The sequence below is a fragment of the Hemitrygon akajei genome, chromosome 25, assembly GCF_048418815.1.
Source record: "Hemitrygon akajei chromosome 25, sHemAka1.3, whole genome shotgun sequence".
NCBI lineage: Eukaryota > Metazoa > Chordata > Chondrichthyes > Myliobatiformes > Dasyatidae > Hemitrygon > Hemitrygon akajei.
Genome location: NC_133148.1, coordinates 52,930,287 through 52,955,167, shown reverse-complemented (window position 1 = coordinate 52,955,167; position 24,881 = coordinate 52,930,287).

Genomic DNA, 24,881 nt, shown 5'->3' with positions numbered 1-24,881 from the left:
CTTAGACCAGGCCAGTAAAAATGTCTTAAAATCTTGTCCACAGTTTTCCTTACCCCTTCATGTCCACCTAAAGGCACACTATGAGCTAAAGTCAAAATCTCATTTCGATAAACTTTAGGGACAACCACCTGGTAAACAACCTTCCATTCCTCACTTGCAGGAATTGTAGGTGACCTCCACTTCCTCATCAACACTCCTTTTTCCAAGTAATATCCTACTGGCACCTTCTCAATTTCACTATCTAGTAAAGCTTGTTCCCTTAATTTTATAATCTCAGGGTCTCTATTCTGCTCTACTATCATCTCCTTCCGAGACAGAGATAAATCTTCATAGTCAGACTTACTCCAAGAATCTTGTTCAAACAACGAAGGTAAGAAAGTCTCTGACACATCCTCAAAAATCAAATCCTGAGTTGAACAGTCCTGAATAACAACCTCATTCTGCACATCAATCTTTTTAGCCATAGCTCTAGTCACAACACAGGAAAAATCTGTGTTAGAATTCATCCCCGGTTCCTCTGACTCCATTGTCAAATGCACTTCAGGAAAAACTTGTCCACCTGCCAAGTCATTACCTAACAATAAAGAAATACCCTTCACAGGTAAGCTATGCTGTAATCCTACTTTAACAAATCCTGTAACTAACCCTGACTTTAAATTTACTTTATGTAAATGTACAGGCATAAAATCACTCCCAACACCTCCTATGTAATTTACCTCACCAGTATCAGACTCTTCATTAAACTTCAATACACTGTCTAACATCAGTGATTGAGAAGCTCCAGTATCCCTAAAGATTTTTATTGGCACCAGAGTAGATCCTTCTTTCAAGGATACAAACCCTTCAGTTATAAAATGATCATATCCCTTTTTAACTTGGTCAGACTCTAACAAAACCTCATTTGTGTTTATCAAACCCTATAATTTTACAGGTGCTTCAGTATGTTGCACACAAGCATCTGGAACTGCTTCCTTCTCTTTCTTTTTCAATCTGAAACAGTTAGCTATTACATGGCCAGGTTTCCTACAATAGTTACAAATAAGACCAAACTGTCTTTCCTTCACAGGTTTTCCTTCCTCCTTACCTTTCTCATTAACTTCTGATTTAATTTCTGATTTACCTTGAGTCTCCATGTTGTTTTTCCTCTTAAAAAGTCTGCCCTGAGGAAATTTATTCTTATGGATTAAAACATACTGATCAGCTAATCTAGCACAGTCCTGCAATTTATCAGTATCCCTCTCATTTAAGTAGGTCCTTACTTCAACAGGAATGCTTCTTTTAAATTCCTCCATTAAAATCAGCTCTTTCAATGTATCATAGTTTCCATTTACATTTTTAGAAGAAACCCATCTCTCAAAACACACAGCTTTATCATAGGCAAATTCCACATAAGTTCTTCCCACAGACTTTTTCAAACTTCTGAATCTTTCTCTATACGCTTCTGGGACTAATTCATATGACTTTAGAATATGCATTTTCACAATATCATAATCAAGTGCTTGCGCAGCAGTTAAAGCTGTATAAACTTGTTGTGCTCTGTTACACTCTGTAACAACACTGACCATTTATCTTTCGGCCACTCTGACATCCGAGCAATAGTTTCAAAATGTTGGAAATATCTTTCCACTTCTGTTTCACTAAATGGAGGGACCAATTTAATTTCTTGACTAGCAACAAACGGCTTTCAAGAACCAGAAGCCTGATTCCCAGACCTTAATTCCACCATTGCATAATCAAATTCTCTATTTTTCTGATCAGCTTCCAACTTACAACGCTCCAACTTCATTTATTCGATTTGCAACTGCATCTCCAGATTACTTATTGGAAACAACTCGAAAATTGATTCATCAAAAACACCCGAATTCACAAAGTGTGACGCGATTTTTCTCTGTTTTGCAGACTTTGTAGTCTGCAAAATACCTTTAAGTTGCAATTTACTAGCTATCTCAGATACCTCAGTTTTTTTCGCCTTCGCTAACAACGCCGCGCCTGGCGAAGGCAGAAACTCATCAATATTCATCGTTGCCGAATTCCACTCACAAGCCAATCAAACAAAAGAATCGAGTATTCCCCGTTTCCAAAACACCGACTCAAAATTCAACAAGCATTTAAACTCAAATGATCCAATCCGGACGCAGCTCCCATATTTATGTTACGGATTCAGGCAACAATAAATATATGAGTTAGGCAAGGGTTTTTATAACAAATAACACGTTTATTAAACACTGAAAACAAACCCCCCCAAAAGTAAACAAATCACTAACGTAACCGGAAATCAGCTGCTGTGCGGCAGCTTGAACAGTTCTTAAAGCAATGAAGCTTACAGTCCTTAAAGCGATGTTGCAAGAACAGTTCTTTAAAGTAGTATTGCCAAAAGTTCAAAATGCTCACAGTCCATTTAAAAGGAGAGACTTTTTAAGACGATTTAAATTCTCTTTCACGTCGTTTGCTTCGGCTCCCCAAAGTCGAACTTTTCCCACGAAGAATTTACGGAACAAAACGGCTTAAAGGCACTGACCTTTCCTTTATCACACTGTCCTCAATCTATTCTGCTATTTCGCAGAGATTAACACGAGAACAGTCAACGAAATCCTTCCGAATAGGGATCAAATAAGGTCGAACCCATTTCACCGTCGAAATCGATTCTCCTCGATCTTTAACTCCCGAACTCAGATCGTCACTCTCCACTGATCCTTAACTAACAGTATTGTAAATAAACTGCTGGCAATGACCTTTTAAACTTTAGGCATTAGATAAAACTTCATCTTTCAACTAAACTGCGTCATCACATAAAATCACGCAGCGGCATGAAGTCAACATGGCAAATCCAGCGACGAACTGCCTCTCCCCACAGGGAGGGGTCCTCCTTTTATACCCTGTAAAAAAAAACCTGTCACATGATCTCTACTGGCGGGAAAATGACGTCACTCCACCATCACAAGACAATTACCTCAAGTCCAGTATAACTTCAACCCCAGTCACATGACAAGGGTACGACTGTCACGCGTCACGAGTACGTAACACATGGCAAAGTTGTTTCCCTTGGTGGGGGAGTTTAGTACGAGAGGGTATGACTTATGGATTGCAGGGCGCCCATTCAGAACAGAGATGCGAAGAATTTATTTTTTAGCCAGAGGGTGGCTGTGGAATCTGTGGAATTTGTTGCCACGGGCGACAGTGGCGGCCAAGTCACTGGGTGTATTTACGGCAAAGATTGATAGGTATCTGTGTAGGCAGGGCATCAAAGTTTATGGTGAGAAGGCAGTGGAATGGGACTAAAGGGGAGATTGGATCAGCTCATGATAAAATGGCGGAGCAGACTCGATGGGCCGATTGGCCGACTTCTGCTCCTTTGTCTTATGGTCTAATGTAGCTAGCTCCGATTTTTTAAGAGGTTATTTTCTGCATTGCTGAATTTTAATGAATATAAGTTGATCATGGGTGGTGACTTCAATTGTCTCAATCCTTCAATTGATAGGTCATCAGCCAATCTGTGGCTTCCTAATAAGGCTGCGACCTGTATTAATTCTTTTTTACTAGAATACGATTTCGTCGATATTTGGAGATTTCTCCATCCTAAAGATAAAGTGTTTTCTTTTTTTTTTCATATGTACATCATAAATATTCAAGAATTGATTATTTTTTGTTCGATACACGACATCAGAGACAATTTGTGGCCATACATTCTCCAATCTAATTGCCAATATTTTGGAGTCCACTTTCAACAAAGAAATTGGTCTATATGATGCACATTCAGTGGGGACTTTATCTTTTTTAAGGATTTAAAGAAATAGATGCTTCACAAAAAGATTGTGGTAATTTACTTACAGATAAAGTATCCTTAAAGGCTCTACATAACCAAGGAGAAAGACGATTTGAAAAAGATTTGAAAAATTCTACTGTATACCCATCCAAACCAGGTGCTTTACCAGAATTCATCAAACAATTGCTTTCTTTATTTCTTCTTCCATGATGGTGCATCTAATGCTAAACGTTTATTAAGTGGTAATTTTGGAATATACAATTTCCTTAGAAATCCATGCATTATGGTAGAATCTACAGGAAATTATGATTGGTATAAAGAGGTATAGAATTCTTGAAAAGATTTATTTATTTTGTCATGGTCAACCGTCAAACTTCCATCCCATTTACGAACATTAATAATCTGATGTTTAGCCGAAGCAATTTCCAATTGGTGACCCAATAATTTACCCGATTTATCACCATGTATATAAAATGATTCTTAGTTTTAAGAATCTTAATCTTAAGAATCTTAATTTAAGACCCTGACGAAGGGTTCCGGCCCGAAACGTCGACAGTGCTTCTCCCTATAGATGCTGCCAGGCCTGCTGTATTCTACCAGCATTCTGTGTGTGTTGTTGTTTGAATTTCCAGCATCTGCAGATTTCCTCATGTTTGCTCTTAGTTTTAAGTAATTGATTTTCAATCGGGGATGTTAATAACAAACTGTGTTGCACCTGAAGTTCAACTTTCTTTTTTATAAAACTCCAGATTAGGAGCAACAGAATATTTTTAAATCAATTTCTTTAATCTTATCAACTAATGTACGTATTTCATTATTAATTTGTTTTCTCAATCCAGCAGAATATGATATAATTTGACCACGGGTGTATACTTTAAAAGTATCCCATATTATCCCACTGGAAATTTCTTCCATAAAGTTAGTTGAAAAGAAAAAGGCAATCTGTTCTTTAATAAAGTTAACAAAGTTTGTGTCCTGAAATGGAGTAGCATTGAACCGCCATTGCCTAATGCTAAAAGTTACATCAGTTAATTTGATGGATAGTTTCAAGGGCGCATGATTGGAAACAGCGATTTCATCATACTCACAGGCAGTAACAGATGGAACTAATCGAGAGTCGATAAAAAAAGTCAATTCTAGAATAATTATGATAAACATGAGAAAGGAATGCGAACTCTTTATCATTAGGATGCAAAAACCTCCAATTATTTAAAATTCTAGAGTCAACTAAAAAGGAATTAATAAGAATAGCAGATTTGTTTGGAGGTACCTGATTGGATGCAGACCTATCCATCGAAGGATTCAGACAACAGTTAAAATCTTCGCCCATTATCAGCATCTTCTGTCTCTCTCTCTCTGAACCCTTAGTGCCTAGGAAGCAAATAGGGCCTCCACAAGGGTCTTCCATTTCTGCCGGTCTTTCACTCTGCTTCTCACCGTTACCCAGTTCATGCCTACTTCTTTCAGTTCTGCTTCCACATATCTTGACCGCATCATTTTGGGCCTGCCCCTACTTTGCTTTCCCTGTGGGGTCCACCTTAGTGCTACTTTTGCCAATAGTATTTTCACAATTGCTGTTTTCACTCCCATCTCTTGCATTAGAGTCCCCCATTATAATGAGCATCTCTTTAATGGTCTGTGCAAGCTTTACAGTTTGATATAAAGCTTGAACATTCCAGCATCCAATATGGATAGTTTCTTTGAGTGAAAGAAGATTAGCTCTCAGTCTAGGGATGTCCTGGTGGCTTTGATCTCCATCCATCATAAATTCTATTCCCAGTTCTGCGTCACTCCTCTCACTGGCGTCAATAAATTTCCTTGTTCTGGTTTCTGTAGTAGTAAAGATTTTACATGGTAGGGTTGCTAGGCCTACGCCCAACCCCCAACCTGGAGGACAAGGTGCTGTATTCGTCTGGAACTTCACCTAGAACCCGCCCAGCAAGGCTCAGTCCCTACCAGGGACAGAGGTTCCAGCTGGTATAGCTCCCAGGATCATTAAGGCACACAAGCCTCCACACCACGATAAGGAGCAGCACATGTGGAAGCATTATCAACATATATTCATTTAAATTAGTAAGAGATGCAAATAAATGTTTATAGAATTCAGGATAGTCGGCATTTGGTGTATAGATATTAACCATAACAACTTTTTGGTTATAAAGTAAACCAGTAATTAATAGAAATCTACCATTCGGGTCTGAGATTGTTTCATAGTAAACAAATGAAATCGAGGAGTCTATAAAACAGATACACCTTTCACCTTAGCCTGTGAATTACAATGAAATTGCTATTCCTTCCAAAACCTAATGAAACGCTGATTACTCTCCTTCCTCACATGAGTTTTCTGGGAAAGATAATCTGAGCATTGAATCTATGAAAAACTTTAAAAATCTTCTTCCATTTAATCGGATGATTCAAACCAGTCCTATTCCATGAAACAAAGTTAGGAATATTATCCATTTTATTTGAATAAACCATATGGTATGTAAAGGGTTAACCTTGCTGCATAGGAATCTCATGAATCAGGAAGAGGGAAAAAGTTTTACAGGGAAACCGGAAGTTGTGACAATTCAGACATATTTGTAGTTTCAGTTCAGCCCAGATGAAAAAAAAACTAAACTAAAGATAACCCCACCTTCCACCCCACAAAGACCTGAAAACAGGCCAATAGACAGTCAGAAAGCTAACCAGTACCTCCCTTACCCCCCCCACTCTCTTGATGGCAAGTGTCCAAAATTGAAAAAAGATGTAAAATACCACCCAGTCAAAACATTGAAAAAGGAATGCCATATTTGCAAAACATTTTGAGAAGCAAAATCTTAAAAAAGTGAAACAGAATACAAACGTATTAATATTTCAGGGAACAAAAAACATTCAGTCACCAGAGCAGTAAAAAACTTCAAACTCTAACAGACAGATCTATAAACTGGTTATTAATTTATAAACTAAATGAATACAGACATGAAAAAATAGAGAAAATTGTGAACTTCCACCTGAGTCAAAATATTGAGAAGGGAATGCTATAAACAACTCTGGAATGGAAACTTATTACTATTTCAGAGGAAAAAAAGTCAGTCATCAAATCAATTTCTTAATTAGTTTCAAAAGACGAATAATTGAAAATAATAAATTAACAAAAGAAAAAAAGAAAATTAAACATAAAAGCATAATAAACATCCATACTCCGAAACAGAATATAAATATTATCAAATCAATGGCAAAAACTTCCAAACTGCAAAAGTCTAAATCTGTAACAATTATTATTAATTTAAAAACCAAATGAGTGCAGATACGAAGAGACATTCAATTTTTTAGACAGTTGTGATTGAACATTGGTTGCCAAGGAATTGTTGAGCTTCTTCCACAGATTTAAACCACTTACGTGATTTATCAGGCAGAACAACCCTTAAACAGGTTGGAAATAGCAGAGCTGGTTGAAACTTTCTTTGATAAAGCGCAGACATCACCGGTTTAAATAGTAATCATTCTCGCATCATCTCAGGACTATAGCCTTCAACCAGATGAAATTTGATGTCCCCATGTACAATAACCCCTTTCCGATGGGCAATTTGAATTAAATGCTCCTTGCTTTGTACATAGTGGAATCGAGTATTTAGAGGTTTCGGCTTCAGCCGGGGTTTCAGCTCTCTTGGGGGTTTAGCTCTCAGAGCATGATGCACGCGATCCAGTATAGGAATAGTAGAGAAAACTTTAGAGCTGAACACGTCCATTAAAAATTGAGAAAAAAAAGTAAGCTCACCAATCTCAACATCTTCATGGAGTCTGTCGCAGGTTCTGTCTACGATTGCAACTTTCCAGGTCAATAATCTTGAGTTTATACTGTTCCAGTTTCTCAGTAGTCAAAGTTAAATTCCAGTGCATCCAATCTGCAATCTCTCTGTCTTCCAGCTTCATCGAGTTCAGCTATTTGCCGCTGTTGTTTTTCACTCTCCTGCTTAAGAGCTCCCGGTTTGCTTTCGATCTCCTATAATACTACTTCCAAAGTAGAAATTTTTTAATCGAATTTGTCATCCAGGAGTTTCAACATCGCTTCCAAAGTGAGTGGAAATTCTTTAAGCAGTTTATGATCTCCTTCTTTCCTTCCACTTCCGTTACCGGCTTCCTTGCCTTTGGCGGATGCCCTTTGCACTCTAGTATTCATTTTTGGCGTTTAAAAATCAAAGTTCAACCATATAAAAGTGTTATAAACACTTTAATATAAATAGTGAAAGGGTGGTAAAAAAACAATGCAAAATGAACGGAGCAAAGCCAAAATACAACTTACTCCATCTAGTGCCCCAAGAGAATCCGGTAAATACTTCATCTATTTGCGACCATCATTCCTTGATACAGTTCATGGTAGTACATCGCGCATATACGTCAAAGGATAAATTAGCCCGTATCTTTCCCAATATTAATCCTATTTGCGACAGATGTAATATTGAGGTGGCTACTTTAACTCATATGTTTTGGTCTTGTATCAAGATATATAATTTTTGTAAAGATGTCTTTAAAACTTTATCAAAAGTCTTGCATTTATTTACAGCAATTTTTGGGATTACTCCACTGGAAGCAGAATATATTCCTGTTTCCGCTCAACGGATGATAGCTTTTACAACTTTATTGGCTAGGAGAGCCATTTTGCTTAAATGGAAGGACTCTAATCCACCTTCTGTTCTTTATTGGCTTACTTCCATTATATCATGTTCAAGTTTAGAGAAAATATGAAATTGGACATTTGATGCATCCTTTAAATTTGAAGAAACATGGCGACCTTTTATTCAATATTTTCATGTGTTTTGATTTATGGCTCTTCCAGTTACCTTCTCGAAATGCTGGATTTGATCAGAAAGTTTCTCTTTTTTTCTTGCTTTCACTCTCAGTATGGGCTGCCCAGTTCCTTTTTGTTCTTCTCTCTTCTTCTTTTTTTTTAATTTATTTTGTTTAGTGGGCTTTTTTGTGTGTATATAAAAATTATAAAAGTTTCTTTATCTTTTTTTCTTCTTTTCATGTAATGATAAGAGGAGAATCGATTATCTTATTCTTTAATGCATACTATTAGACTAATAGTATGTATGATCTTGACAATGTTTATTTTTCCTTTTATATGAATTGTTATTGATATTGATGTTGAGATAATTCTCCTCTTGCTTATTAATATATATATATATATATATATATATATATATATATATATATATATATTTAATTAATAAAAAGATTGATAAAGGAAGGGAGCCATTCCTGAAGCTGACAGGTCTGGATCTGAGTGAACCGGACATGGAGTTCGTCCTCTCAGCCTATGCCAATGACGTATTCTTCATGGTGACAGACCCCAATGGCATGCGGAGGATGCACAAGTCCCAAGATGTTTTCTCGGCAGCACCCTGTACCAGCCTCTCAGTGGATCAGTGGCAGGTGGACTCCCTGCCGGAGGAGATGAGAGCTTTTGAGTGGAGCACCAGGCATCTCCTCTATCTAGGAGTCTACCTGAGTCCTTCTAGGGAGACCTGTCTGGCAAACTGCCAGGACATGGAAATGAAAGTCATGGCCCGGCTGGGGCGCTGGTCAGGCCTTCTCGGGGTACTTTCCTATCGAGGTAAGGTGGTGGTCATAAACTAGCTGGTGGCCTCCATGTTGTGGTACCGGATGGTCACCTTGGCCCCACCTGCCTCCTTTGAGAGAATGCAGAGGAAGTTACTGGACTTCTTTTGGGGTAACAGGAAACATTGCGTCTCCTCAGAGGTCTTGAGTCTCCCAGTGGGAGAGGACAGACAATCACTGGTGTGTGTACATACTCGACTGGTGGCTCTCCATCTCAGGACCCTGCAGAGATTCCTGTTTGCCGAGCACCCTCCCAGGTGGCACGTGTTGGTGACTTTCTTTCTCCGGAGGGGCTGCTGTCTTCACAATGAGATGTGGCCACCACCGGAGGCAGCCGTACTGCCGTGCAGATTCTGGAACATGGTTGCCTCAGGCTAGGTATCCCGTCCTCTGGCACAGGGCAAAGACCTGGCTGACCCTTGCCCTACCTCAATAGATAATGGTGCGGTTTAGGTGTGTGGAACAACTCATCCTGAGCTGCTTGTCAGGCATAGGCCCTGCAATCTTATCTGAAAGCCAAGTCAACCCAACTTGAGCCTTCTCTCCTCGATGCCCAAAATTCCATTAAGGGAATCAAGTAGGAGGTACCTGTTTGGGATGCTGCTCCACACCCTAGCCCTTGTCCACCGTTCCGACATGCCATAGCAGACTGTCTTTCCACCTGGAGGTGAGGGAGGACCCCAATGGAAGTCCCTTTCTGAGGGAGTCCTTCCCATGTACCTTGGGGATCTGGGGTGGAGGCTGCTGCATAGAGCAGTGCCCTGCAATAAGTTCTTTAGTTTGTACACAGATCTTCCAGTCACATGTCACTTCTGTGGGCTGGAGGAGACTGTGTATCACATGTACATGGAGTGTGTGTGGCTGCAGCCCCTTTTTGCATATCTGCATGGGCTGCTTCTCAGTTTCTGGTTACATTTTAGCCCTATCACGTTTGTATACAGTCATCCAGTAAGGAAGGTGGGGCATGGAAGTATGAGGATGTCCTTGTCAACTTGCTCCAGGGCCTGGAGAAATCAGCCATTCGTGGGTCTTCGAAATGGGTGGCAGGAGGATCTGCCTGGCAATGTTTAGGAGGTATGTTTGTGCCCGGGTAAATAATGAGAAGGAACACACGCTGTCCATGGCGACCATAGAGGCGTTCTGGGACAGTTGGGATCCACGGGGGGTTATTGCCAGCAGTGATGATGAAAATATTTTATTTTAATGTCATTTGTCTATTTGCGGTGTAGTAATTGTGTTAGTCACTGGTTTGAATATATTGCAGAACTGAATTTGTAATAAAGATATTTTGTAAAAAAAAATCTTGATCCATTAGAAAGAAGAGCTAAGGAATATCAGATTAGACAAAGTGAGGTGATGCATTTTTGGATAGTCAAACCAGGGAAGGAATTACGCAGTAAATGGCAGAGCACTGAGTATTGTGGAACCTAGGGACCTGCAAGTCCAAGTAGACAGTTCATTGAAGTCAGCTCACAAGTTCATCAGGCAGGGCATGGAGTTTAGGAGTGGAGGGTATGTAGCAGTTGCATAAATCATTGATAGGGCCTCACTTGGAATATTGTGTACAGTTTTGGTCACTCTGATATAAGAAAGACATTGTCAAGCTGGAAATGGTACAGAAGAGATGTACAAGGATGTTGCCTGGAATGGAAGGCCTGAGTTATAGGGTAAGCCATGCTGATTCTTTATTATCTGGAGCACAAGAGAATGAAGGACAATCTCAGAAGTTTGTAAAATCATGACGGGAATGGTATGGTGGACCGTCATAGTCTTTTCCTCAGTGTTTGGGAAATCCAACATGGGAGGGTACTTGTAGAAGATAAGAGGACAGAGATTAAAAAGAGATCTAAGGGTTACCTTTACACTGAGAGTAGTGAGTACCTGGCAGCATCAATGGACCTGACCTGCTGATGTCCTCCAGCATTTTGTGTGTGCTGCTTATTGATTTGTCAGGATTACAAACAGGTTATGTGTCTCCATTCTCTGAGAGCATTGGAGTTCTTGGACTTCCTCCTCAGGACCCTCTCCATCAGGTCAAGTGAGGGGATTCTGTGCAACTTGCTAGGGTACTGCTGACTTTCTCAGCATGCCTGGACCGATCCTACAATGTGTGTAAGTAAGTGGGTGGCTTTGTACACAGAGTCTCTTGTGTTTGTTGTGCTGAAAGTAAAATTTCACCGTTGGATGTTTTCCAGTTAATTTGAAATTGCTGTGAATAAAAGATTTTGACGCTCTGTAGTTTTGACTTTGCAACGGTAATAGATTGAGGAAACAGATTAAAAACTCATCATAACTGAGGACAATTTGCTTCAGTACATTAAAGTAACCTGGAATTCACATAACATAAATAGGAGAAAATGATCATGTGAAACCACTGAATTGTTATAATCTATCAGGTCCACTCTGCCATTCAGGGAGGGAAAGGTATCATTCCTTCTTGCTCTGATCCTGCAAGAGACTTCAGGCAGAAAACTATGTTTGACTGTGAAGTCCTGTTGGTGTCCTGAGATTGACAAAGATGCTGCAAAAGTACAAGTTCTCTTTTTACTGCAACTGTTCTCCTCAACTCAGATCCCTTGCCCATTCCTGCATCTCCTGCGCCCTAGTTTCAACTGCAGCCATAATTTCAACCTTTTAGGCTGTCAGCACTGGCATCTTCTCTCATAATTGTTCCATGTCTCTGTTTCTCCCAGCACTGAAAAGCAGTTCTATAAAACACAAATCCTTCAACAAGATTGCAACCAGCTGATAATCACAGAAAAATGGTGAGAGACAGATGACTTAAATTTGCTTTCCCAGTTTTGAAAACTGCTTCATGTCACTTCATTTAGTCAGCAATGTTGGACACTAATTGGCGTATTAATGTAAAGATTTTAGAGGTAGCTTATAGAGGAAGATAAATCATATGTGCATAAAGGGAGGGACTGAGATAAAAATATATGCAGATTTAGGTTATAAAAGCACAGCCAGAAAATTTGCTAGATCCTTGTTCTTCCCACCATAGCATGATCAGCTGACTGTCAGTTATTGGTAAGGCAGTGGAAGCTGTCACCTGTGGTACTCTAAGATAGGCCTTTCTCATGAATAACCTGCCCACTGATGTTCAACTTCAGTTTTCTCCTGTCCACTCTGCTCCTATTCTCCTGAGGGCTTTGTTCGAAGCATGGACAGAAAAAAGCAGAATTGTAGAGAAGAGATGAGCCCTAAGAAAACCTCAGTTGTTCATAATCACAAGTTCTGAAGCACAAAGCCAAACTGGCAGTCCATCATATCCACACCTCACCAAATGTCCTATCCCTAAGAATCTTCTCCCATTATTTCCCTACGTTTGCTGTGAGGCTCACTGACTTAGATTCTGCTGACTTATCTCAGTTGCCCTTATACAAAGAAAAACATTTGCAATTTTGTAGACATCTGTGACCTCAGATGTCACTAAAGAAGATACAAAGACAACTAGCTCTTGTCCCAGCCACCCTCTTAGCTCTCTTTTTACTGGTGATCTCTGTTCTACTCCGTCAGTTAATGTTAAGATGAAGGGCGCTCCCCCAAAATGTTGATTACCCACTTCTCTCCAAAACCTTAGATTCACTTCGACCATTTCCAACTTCCTCTTTCTTGTCCACTTCCAATTACTACAAGGCCATTAACTCCCATAGCTACCAGGACTAACCTTCCCATCAAATTCTCTGATGTAAGTATGTCATTCCTTTCTCTCTTTGTCCATCTCTGTGGCATCTGTTCTCAAGAAGTGGTTTTCCAACACTGGACATCTGAAATGTCATTTTTTTCCAGAAAGAATAGCAGCTTTCAACTTGATCTCATGCTGTGGTTGATAGAGACCTGACCCACATCTCCTCCATTTCCAGAAATTCTGCACTGATTCCATCTCCCTCACACAGAACAGGGAGAGAGTTTCCTCACCTTTCATCCCACCAGCGTTCACATCCAGCAATTCTTTCATTGACATTTCCAACAGATATGATCCCACCATTCCCCCTCCCCACCTATTTATTTTCCATAGGGACCATCCTCTCCATGATGCACTGGTTTGTTGATAACTCAGCCTCCCCAAGCATTTCCCCTGCAATTGGTGATGGTGCAACACCTGTCCTTACACCTCCTCACCGCCATTCAATCACTTAAACAGTCTTTCCAGTGAGGCTCAGATTTCCATGCACCTCATCCATTGTTGACTATTGAATTCAGTGCTCTCAAGGTAACCCAAGTGCCAACTAGGGAATCACTTTAACAAATACCTGCACTCCAGACACCATGGCCATCGATAACTTCCACTTGCAAGCCATTTTAATTCCCTTCCACATTACCACAGCAAACCTTCTGGTCTTGGCATCTTTTAGCGCCATGCTGAGGCCAAAAGCAAGCTGGAGGGATAAAATCTCATATTCCACTTGAGGTATCTACAATCCGATATCATAAATATTGAATTCACCAATTTCAGGTCAACTTCTCCTCTGTCCCCTTTTCTCTCTCATCCTGATCTACCTGCTTTCCAAACTCCACAACCCCAATGAGACCCTGGGGAAATTGTTTACTTCTGAAAAGCAAATTTAAAGGGAGATCAGGCAGGAGTGTCATGGTCTCTTGGTCATCGTGGAGAGTGGACGCCAGAGTGAAATGGATTTTTGCTGATATTGTACTTAGTTTTCAACCTTAAAATGTGTAATTTTCTCTGTTGAAAAGTTTGTAATATTAGTTTGTTTATCTCTCCAAACATACTACCTCACCTGTAATTTCATTTGCTTTTATCTCTTATTTCCAACATGTATAATTATTTGTCCCTCAGTGACGATTTTATTTTTCCTGTTGGAGTTCAGATGCCAATTCTGTCTGAAGCTGATTTGATCAATTTCCTAGCCTGCAATAATAGCCGCAACCACTAGGGGTCAGAGGAACACCTCCAAATACTGAGCCTTCAGTTCAACTGGCTGCCGTATTGAATTGCAAACACGAGGAAATCTGCAGATGCTGGAAATTCAAACAACACACACAAAATGCTGGTGGAACACAGCAGGCCAGGCAGCATCTATAAGGAGAAGCACTGTCGACATTTCGGGCCGAGACCCTTTGTCAGGACTAACCGAAAGGAAAGATAGTAAGAGATTTGAAAGTAGTGGGGGGAGGGGGAAATGCGAAATGATAGGAGAAGACCGGAGGGGGTGGGATTAAGCTAAGAGCTGGAAAGGTGATTGGCGAAAGTGATACAGAACCGGAGAAGGGAAAGGATCATGGGACGGCAAGCCCTGGGAGAAAGAAGTGGGGGTGGGGGGGCGGGGAAGCACCAGAGGGAGATGGAGAACAGGCAAACAACTAAATATGTCAAGGATGGGGTAAGAAGGGGAGGAGGGGCATTATCGGAAGTTAGAGAAGTCAATGTTCATGCCGTCAGGTTGGAGGCTACCCAGCCGGTATATGAGGTGTTGTTCCTCCAACCTGAGTTTGGATTCATTTTGACAGTAGAGGAGGCCATGGATAGACATATCAGAATGGGAATGGGGCGTGGATTTATAATGTGTGGCCATTGGGAGATCCTGCTTTCTCTGGCGGACCGAGCGTAGGTGTTCAGCGAAACGGTCTCCCAGTCTGCGTCGGGTCTCACCAATATATAAAAGGCCACACCGGGAGCACCGGACGCAGTATACCACACCAACCGACTCACAGGTGAAGTGTTGCCTCACCTGGAAGGACTGGCCACACCAGCCGACTCACAGGTGAAGTGTCGCCTTAGCTGGAAGGACTGACCACACCAGCCGACTCTCAGGATGAAGCTTTTCATTCCAGGATGAAGGAGATGTCTTCCTTTTTTAAACAAAAGGGCTTCCTTTCTTCCACCATCTACTCTGCTCTCAAACGCATCTCTCCCATTTCCCGCACATCTGCCCTCACCCCATCTGCCCGCCATCACACTCTGGATAGGGTTCCCTTTGTCCTCACCAACCATCCAACCAGCCTCCAGGTCCAACGTTTAATTCTCCGTAACTTCCGCCTCTTCCAACGGTATCCTACTACTAAGCACATCTTTCCCTCCCCCCCTCTGTCTGCTTTCTGCAGGGATCGCTCCCTACGCGACTCCCTTGTCCACTCGTCCCCCCCATCCCTTCCCACCAATCTCCCTCCTGGCACTTATCCTTGTAAGCGGAACAAGTGCTACACCTGCCCTTACACTTCCCCCCTCACCACCATTCAGGGCCCCAGACAGTCCTTCCAGGTGAGGTGACACTTCACCTGTGAGTCGGCTGGTGTGGTATACTGTGTCCGGTGCTCCCGGTGCGGCCTTTTATATATTGGTGAGACCCAACGCAGACTGGGAGACTGTTTCCCTGAACACCTACGCTCAGTCCGCCAGAAAAAGCAGGATCTCCCAGTGGCCACGCATTTTAATTCCACATCCCATTCCCATTCTGATATGTCTATCCATGGCCTCCTCTACTGTCAAAATGAATCCAAACTCAGGTTGGAGGAACAGCACCTTATATACCGGCTGGGTAGCCTCCAACCTGATGGCATGAACATTGACTTCTCTAACTTCCGTTAATGCCCCTTCTCACCCCATCCCTGACATATTTAGTTGTTTGCCTGTTCTCCATCTCCCTCTGGTGCTTCCCCCCACTCTTCTTTCTCCCGAGGCCTCCCGTCCAATGATCCTTTCCCTTCTCCAGCTCTGTATCACTTTCGCCAATCACCTTTCCAGCTCTTAGCTTCATTCCACCCCCTCCGGTCTTCTCCTATCATTTCGCATTTCCCCCTCCCGCCACTAATTTCAAATCTCTTACTATCTTTCCTTTCTGTTAGTCCTGACGAAGAGTCTCGGCCAGAAACGTTGACAGTGCTTCTCCTTATAGATGCTGCCTGGCCTACTGTGTTCCACCAGCATCTTGTGTGTGTTGGCTGTATTGAATTGAATTGAATTGAATTGACTTTATTACTTACATCCTTCACATACATGAGTAAAAATCTTTACATTACGTCTCCGTCTAAATGTGCAATGTGCAATTTATAGTAATTTGTAACAAATAATATGTACAACTGGGCAGTCAATTTAGCATAGAAATACAATTGTATCAGCATGAATTAATCAGTCTGATGGCCTGGTGGGAATTGTTCAGGAGCCTGTAGGTCCAGGCTTTATGCTGTGGAACCATTTCCCAGATGGTAGCAGCTGGAACAGTTTGTGGTTGGGGTGGCTCGGGTTCCCAGTGATCTCTTCGGCCCTTTTTGCACACCTGTCTTTGTAAATGTCCTGAATAGTGAGAAATTCACATCCACAGATGCGCTGGACTGTCCGCACCACTCTCTGCAGAGCCCCGCGGTTTGGGTAGACCCTGACCCTGACCGATTTCTGGGGACAACATCCTTGAAGCACTTTTGGATAAAGTTCGTAACCTCATCTGTGAACTTAGAGACATACTCATCATGAAAGACATTCTAGTTGACATCATCAAAGCAGTCCTGTAGCATGGAGACCAATTGGTTGGACCAACAGTGGATGGTTTTAACAATAGCCACCCCTTGTTTCAGTTTCTGACTGTCCATCAGCAGAAGCAAGATGGAGGAGAGATCTGACTTTCCAAATGGTGTGCGGAGGAGCACTTTGTGAGCATTGTGGAAGGGAGGGCAGCAGTGGTCGAGTATGCTATGCCCCGTGTGCTCACCTGGATGTGCTGACAAAACTTTGGAGAAATTTTAAACAATGATGCTCTGTTAAAGTCACTGGGGATGATGGAAACAGCCTCTGAGTGTGCAGTCTCTGGGTGCTGAAGGTCTCGTACAGTTCCTTGAGAGCCAGGTCCGTATCAGCCTGTGGCAGAATATTCACAGCTGTGATAATAACTGTCATGAACTCCCTAGGCAAACAAAAAGGTCTACACAGCAGCACAAGGTACTCCAGATCCAGGGAACAAAAAGATTTGGGGGCATGGACATTCTGGGGGTCGCACCAAGCACTATTGACCATGAAGCATACCCCACCTCCTTTATGCTTCCCAGAAAGCTTTTTGACCTGTCCTGCCAGAACGGGGAGAACCCGGAGAGCTGGATGTCCTCAATGTAATAGTACCTGACAGTCTCTGGGTGTCAGTGTAACAGTCGGGCAGAGACACTGCCAGGCCATGTGGGTGAAACAGAGCACAAGAGGATTCCATTGTGCCAGGAGGTCCTGAGTCTAGAGGATATCTTCAGATGAATATGTCACTTTGAAAGTAACAGACAAGGAAAGGGCAGAGTTTTCATTCACCAGTTAGTATTTCACTGATAGGACATTTTATACAATCCCTGCTTTCTCTTATTGGCTTTTTCTGTCAATGCATTTTTACTTTGCAATAATTTGCATTTATAGGGTGTCTTCAATAGAGCTTTGAACTGAGCTCTTGTTCATTGGACTCTGGTTTTCTTATTTTACAGTTGTGTTGACTTGATCGTTGACATCCATGAGTTAGTATATTTGGAGATGTACATGTTCTACTCACCGACACTCCATTTCATTCCCTCAACTACAGATGTACAATGTATATTGTCACTGCAATATTGTGCTTGCAAGAGTTTTTACTTCTGATTCACAACATGAACAGGTTTTCTTTACTTCAGTAATTACATTCTCTCTGTTGTAACCCAGATGCTCACGTGGACTATCCTCATTTGGGATTCAACAGTTTCTTTCCATTGACGCTGCTCAGCCCGCCAGTAGATTGTGTGTGGTTCCAGATCCCAGCATCTGCGGACTCTTGTGTCTGGATTGAAGTCAATTTGACCGGAAGTATTTGTAGCCTTGCAGTGATAAACTGCAAACTCTGGGGGTCAGAAGAACACCTCCAAATATTCAGGCTTCAGACAAACAGACTGCTGTAATACTAATGGACAGCCACTGGGTGTCAGTGTAACAGTCGGACAGAGGGCGGAGGATGTGGGTGAAAAAGTGCACAGGAGGATTCCAGAACATTAGGAGGTCCTGACTGCAGGAACTCTTCAAATGAGTATTCTACATTCAAATTTGCCTTCTTTCCATATCCCAAATACACACTTGTTGGTGGGTTAATTGACCATTGTAATTGCAATTGCCTTTGTAGAGTTAGAAATTCAAGGAGTATTGAAGCCGGCCCTTCTGCCCCACTCTTCCATGCTGGCCAAGATATTCATTTAATCCAGTCAATTTGCCAATGTCCTGTGGGAGCTTTTCCTGTTCATGGCCCTCTTAATTTTATGCATCTCTGTGAAATCACCAATGAAGCTCCTACAGGTCAGAATTGTTCACCAGGGCTGAAGAAGTTAGATGTTGTCACAGATTTAATAAACAAGTAGAGTAGCAGGAAAACATTCTATCTCACTTTGATGTTGAATCTCCAGTGACCAAAACTCGAAGATACAAATTATATGTTATGTAATTTCTATATTCCCTCCAATGAACATACTACCCTAGCTAATATCTCCCTTTGACTCAGTCCTATCAACATCCTTGTAAATCTTCTCTGCATTCTTTCCTGATTAATAACATCTTTTCACCAGCAGGTTGAATAGAAATACAACCACACCAGCACCATCTACAATCCCACCATGTGCTCCCAACCTTTCTGCACAATGTTCTGAATGATGAAGGCCAACATAGTAAAAGACTTCTTCACCTCCCTGTCTACCTATAACTCCACTTTCAGTGTGCTATGTAGACAATAAAACCATTGAACTTTAGAGCAGAAATTGGCCATTCAGCCCTTCAAGTCTGCTTTGCCATTTCATCATGGCTGCTCCATTTCTCTTTCAATCCCATTTTCCTGCCTTCTGCTTGTCTTCTTTCACACCCTGAATTATCAAGGAGCTATCAACCACTGCTTTAAATACACTCAATGGCCTGGACTCCACAGTGTGACAAAGAATTCCACAGATTTCCCTCCCTCTGGTGAAAGAAATTCTTCCACATCTCTGTTCTAAATTGACATCTCTCTATTCTGAGTTTGTCCCTCTAGACCTAAATTCCCCATGATAGGAAACATCTTCTGCACAGGCACTCTCTCTAGGCACTAGGGTTCAATGAGATACTCCTCAATTTCAGGTTTCAAAGGTACATTTAATGTCAGAGAAATGTAAACAATATAATCCTGAAATTCTTTTTCTTCGCAACCATCCACATAAACATAGGAGGGCCCCAAAGAATGAATGACAGCTAAATGTTAGAACCCCAAAGCCCCCCAGCTCCCCCACACATGTAAGCAGCAAAGCAATGATCCCCCTCCCACACCAGCAAAGATAAAGCAATGGTGCTCCCACCGAGCACTCAAGCATGCAGCAAAGATTCAATAAAGACACAGACTTGCAATACCACAAAGTCTACTTGTTTACCCAATAATTTGACATACAACAGTTTCTCTCTCTCTCTCTCCCTAATAAGGGAAAAATAGATGTCTCCATTTCGCAGTGACAGGGGAGACATAACAAACAACTTGCTGATTTAAGATGTTAAAAGTCCGTTGCATCGTTTTTTCCAAGCTCTGTGCCCAAAGAACTCGGGTCTCTGGGCACGCAGCCAGAGATCTTCCATCTCCCACGACACACCAATTCCCTGCAGAGGCACCGACCTCGAGTCCATCCACCACCAGAGCCACAAAATCCCAAACTCCGAAGGCGAGCTAATCTTCTAGGCTGCGTCCTTGGTATATCAAATAACGGCCAGTCGTGAGACCCCGAGAGCGGGTCCCATTCCTGCAAAGAACTGAAGTCAGCATGTATCTCCAGATCAGGATCTTCAAAAGAATACTGAAAGGGAAAATTAGAGATGTTAAAAATAGGAATAGAGCTGTTTCTGAAGTTGCAAGCCCAGAAGTTAGGTGCCACTGTCTCCTTTGCTCATTTTCTAAATTACTATGAGTACAGACCCAGAGGCAGCAAGTGCTCCTCATATGATGAGCCATTCATTCAATCCCAAAATCTTTTTCATGAACCTTTTTTGAACTCTCCCCAAAGTCAGCACATCTTTCTCAAATAAAAGACCCAAAGCCGGTCACAACACTCCAAGTGAGGCCTCACCAGTGCCTTTTAGATCTCAGCATTACATACTTGCCTTTATATTTTAGTCCTCTTGAAATGAATGCTAACATTGCATTTGCCTTCCTCACTACCAACTCAACCTGCAAGACAACCTTTAAGGAGTACTGTACAAGGACTCCCAAGTCCCTTTGTACCTTGGACATTTGAGTTTCCTGCCCATTTAAAAAACAGCCTATGCTTTTATTTCTTCTGCCAGAGTGCATGCCCTTACGCTTCTCGACAAAGTATTCCATCTGCTATTTCTTTGCCCACTTTCCTAGTCTACCCAAGTCTTTCTACAACCTCCCTGCTTTCTCAACACCACTTGTCTCTCCACCTATCTTTGTATCATCCACAAATTCGGCCACAAAGCCATCAATTCCATCATCCGGACTCTGCGTCCCTGTTATGGACATGTAAGACATAGTCGCTTCTTGTCCGCCTTTAATCTCTCCGTTTTCCGATTTAAACTTTGAAATTTCAACTTTATTCAGTCGGATCTGTAGAATAACAGTTATAATTATGGCTACTCGCAGAAGCGCCAAAAGAAATCCAGACCTGGGCAAGGGGAAGCCCAAGAAAGCCGATGAATTCTCGGAGGAACCCCACTGGGTAAAGAGACAAGAATCTCAAATCAGCAATATCAGCATTGAGTTAACTCAACTGAAAGAGAAATTCGAAGGAAAAGTCGACTCTTTGAGCCTTGATCTTAAAGAAGTTAGTCGAAATGCTGCAGACCTGTCTTCTCATTTGAAAAAAGCCCAACAACGGATTGTTGATCTCGAAGCTCGATCACGTCAGGATAATATTCGAATTGTTGGATTAAAAGAGAAATCAGAATCAGCCGACACACTGGATTATTTCTCAAAAATGTTTCAGTCTTTATTTCTGGAGATTTGTTTACAGCCTTCAGACATCGAAATGGCTCACAGAATTGGCAAATTAACATTTTTGGATCAAGGTAAAAACAGACATATTGTTGTGCGTTTTCTCCATTTCAGAGACAAAGACCGTATTATTAAGCTTGCGAGAAAATGAAGACTTTTTCAGTATCAGAATTCAGACATTCGCTTTTTTGAAGATTTTCCACGCGAAATTGTTAAGAAGCGTGCTGGATTTGCATCTGTTATGAAATCAGTATATGAAAAAAAATCTCTTTCCACTGCTTCAATATCTAGTGAAATTAAGGCTCTTTGTCAAAAAGTCTGGCTTTCATATTTTTGATGATCCAGTCGAAGCATTGAGTTTTATTAGTTCTTTATTCGACGCATCCGATGACGAATCTGAACCCTGAGGCTTGAATGATTTATAATGGTTTGATTGTCTCGCGGTGTAAAGAGTGATGAGATTGGAAGATCTGATGGTTACAGAAGTCTTTACCTTAAAATACATTTTTATCTCTGAAAAAGACTGGTTTGGATGGCTTCAATTTCAGAAGACACAGAGGGAGAACTGTTGATAGACTATAATAAGTTTGAACCATTTAGAATTTTTTTTCTGCAGCATTTAAATGAATTAATTGTTTATTTTTGTTTCGTATGCTTTTGTAAAGATTTTTAAAAAGTAATTATTTGGATTTCTTTATGTTTTAAAGATAAACCGGACAATTTAAAGATGGTGATTGTTTTTCTTCTGTGCAAGTATTTCAAGAATTGTTTTGGACGTGTTTTTCTTCCCTTATCTAATGTTATGAAGGTTACTTTCAATTGAAGGTCATTTTGTTTTACAAGAAAAACACTTTCCTTCCAAGTTAATTTTATTGAGATATATGCAAACTGTAATGAGTTTTATGTTTGGTAGAGGGAGACAGATTTTTTTTTTCTTTCTCTTTTATACCTAGGTAGGCGGAGTTTGTATTTGTATTTGCATCTATGCTTTTCTTGGGGTTTGCGTCAATCAATATCGACTTGTTTCTGGGCTTTGTAGTTTGGGTGGGATTTATTTTCCTTTTTTTTCCCCCATTATGGAATCCCAGAGCATACGCCAATTATTTTTATTGTTGTTCATCTCCGTCATTTTCGACTACCTATCCTGACATGCGTCTAACTATTGTTTTTAGATAGAAAGTTCCATGATAATATCTAAACAGCTAAATGTTTTAACTTGGAATGTTCACGGTTGGAATCGTCGTATTAAGTGTAAGAAAATATTTAACCTTTGCTCAAGAGACACATATCAGGTCATGTGATAAAAAAATGATTTTTTTTAGATTTTGGAAGGTCCTCAGTTTCACGCAAACTCCCAGAGTAAAACTAGAGGTGTCTCTATTTTTATTGATTCCAATATTGCTTTTAATCAGGAGGATATTATAGCTGATATTAATGGTAGATTTTTGATTGTTAAACGAATAATTTGTGATAGGAAAATGGTTTTGGTTAATATTTATTCGACAATCGACTATTTTATAGTTGACCCTCGACTTTTATTCAATGTTCAGAAATGTGAGTATGATGCGATCGCTATTTCTGATCATGCTCCTTTAAATTTAATATTTGACCTGAAAGATGTTGTTTCTACCAGACCATCTTGGCGTTTTCCAGAACATTTATTACAAAGTTCAGAATTTGTTGAGTTTATCGAAGCTCAGATAAAAGAGTTTTTTCTCTTTAATAATATAGGAAATGTCTCTAAGTTAGTAAATTGGGATACATTAAAAACTTATCTACGCAGTCAGATTATTTCATATATAGCTAAACTGATGAAACAAACAAGAATGGAATTAGATAAAATCTCTAAACAAATTAAAGAATTAGATAACATTAATGCAATCTCTCCAAATGTTGTTTCATTTAAAAGAAGATTAGAATTACAATCACAGTATAATTTATTACTAACATATCCTATTGAAGGATAATGGCTTAAATTGAAAAGTCAATTTTATATTTTGGGGGATAAAAATAATAAGCTCTTAGCTTCTCAATTAAGAGCAGCTAGAGCTAAAAAACAAATCTTAAAAAAGATTCATAAAAGTAATGGAGATATAGCAAGTAATCATGAGGACATTAATAATACTTTTCAAGATTTTTACTCTGATCTTTATAGATCTCAATTTCCTGCAGATTCCTCTAAAATGAGCGCTTTTTTACATAAGATTAAATTTCCTCAAATCTCTGCTGAAGATCAACAGACGCTTGATGCTCCAATTACCGAGCATGAAATTCAGAAAGCTATTTTATCAATGCAATCAGGTAAAGTTCCTGGACTTGCTGGTTATTCAGTGGGATTTTATAAAAAAATTGAAAGATTACTTTCTCCATATCTTTTGGAAATATTTCATGAATCCTTTGAGAAGGGTAATTTATCTTCTTTTTATGAAGCATCTAGTTCCGTAATTCTTAAAATAGATAAAGATCCTGTAGAATGTTCATCATATAGACGTATTTCGCTATTAAACGTGGATGCAAAAATTCTCTCTAAAATAATGGCTAATCGCTTGGAAAATATTTTTAACTAAAATCATTTCTATGGATCAAACGGGCTTTATTAAAGGCCATTATTCTTTCTCCAATATTCGGAGATTGATGAACATTATATATTCATTATTATCTAAGCAACCTCAATGTATTATCTCTCTTGATGCAGAAAAGGCATTTGATAGTGTTGAGTGGCCATATTTGTTTAAATTATTAGAAAAATTTGGTTTGGTAATAATTTCAATAGATAGATTTAAATGATTTATAAGAATCCTATTGCCACAGTCATTACAATAACTGCAGGTCTTCTTTCCTCTCACTTTCTCATGGCACTAGACAGGGATGTCCATTAAGTCCCTTATTATTTAATCTTGTATTGGAGCCTTTAGCTATAACACTACGTGAAGCTAAAAATATTCATAGTATCTCTATGAATGGAACCATACATAAGATTTCTCTTTATGCAGATGATCTTTTGGTCTTATTTCAAATCTTGAGGAATCAATTCCTAATCTTTTGGAAACACTTAAAGATTTTGGTAAATTTTCAGGATATAAACTTGACTTGAATAAAAGTGAATTGTTTCCATTAAATGTCCATGTTAGTATATATAATGATATTCCTTTTAGAATTGTTAATACATTTAGATATTTAGGTATTATAATTACTAAAAAATATAAAGATCTCTATAAAGTGAATATAGTTCCTTTAATGGATTCCATGGAACAACTATTTTCTAGATGGAATCCACTTACTTTTTCTTTAATAGGCCGTATTCATGCTGTGAAAACGATGATTTTACCTAGATTTTTATATATTTTCTAAAATATACCTATCTTTTAAACTAAAGAACTTTTCAATCAAATTGATTCTCTTATTTCTATTTTTATTTGGAACAATAAGAGAACAAGAATTAATAAGTATCATTTACAAAAAATCTAAAAAGGATGGTGGACTTGCACTTCCTAATTTAAGACTGTATTATTGGGCTGTGAATATTAGACAATTATGTTTTTGGTTATATTGGCTTGATAAGAACCAAAAACCATTAGGGGTTGATTTAGAATTAAAAG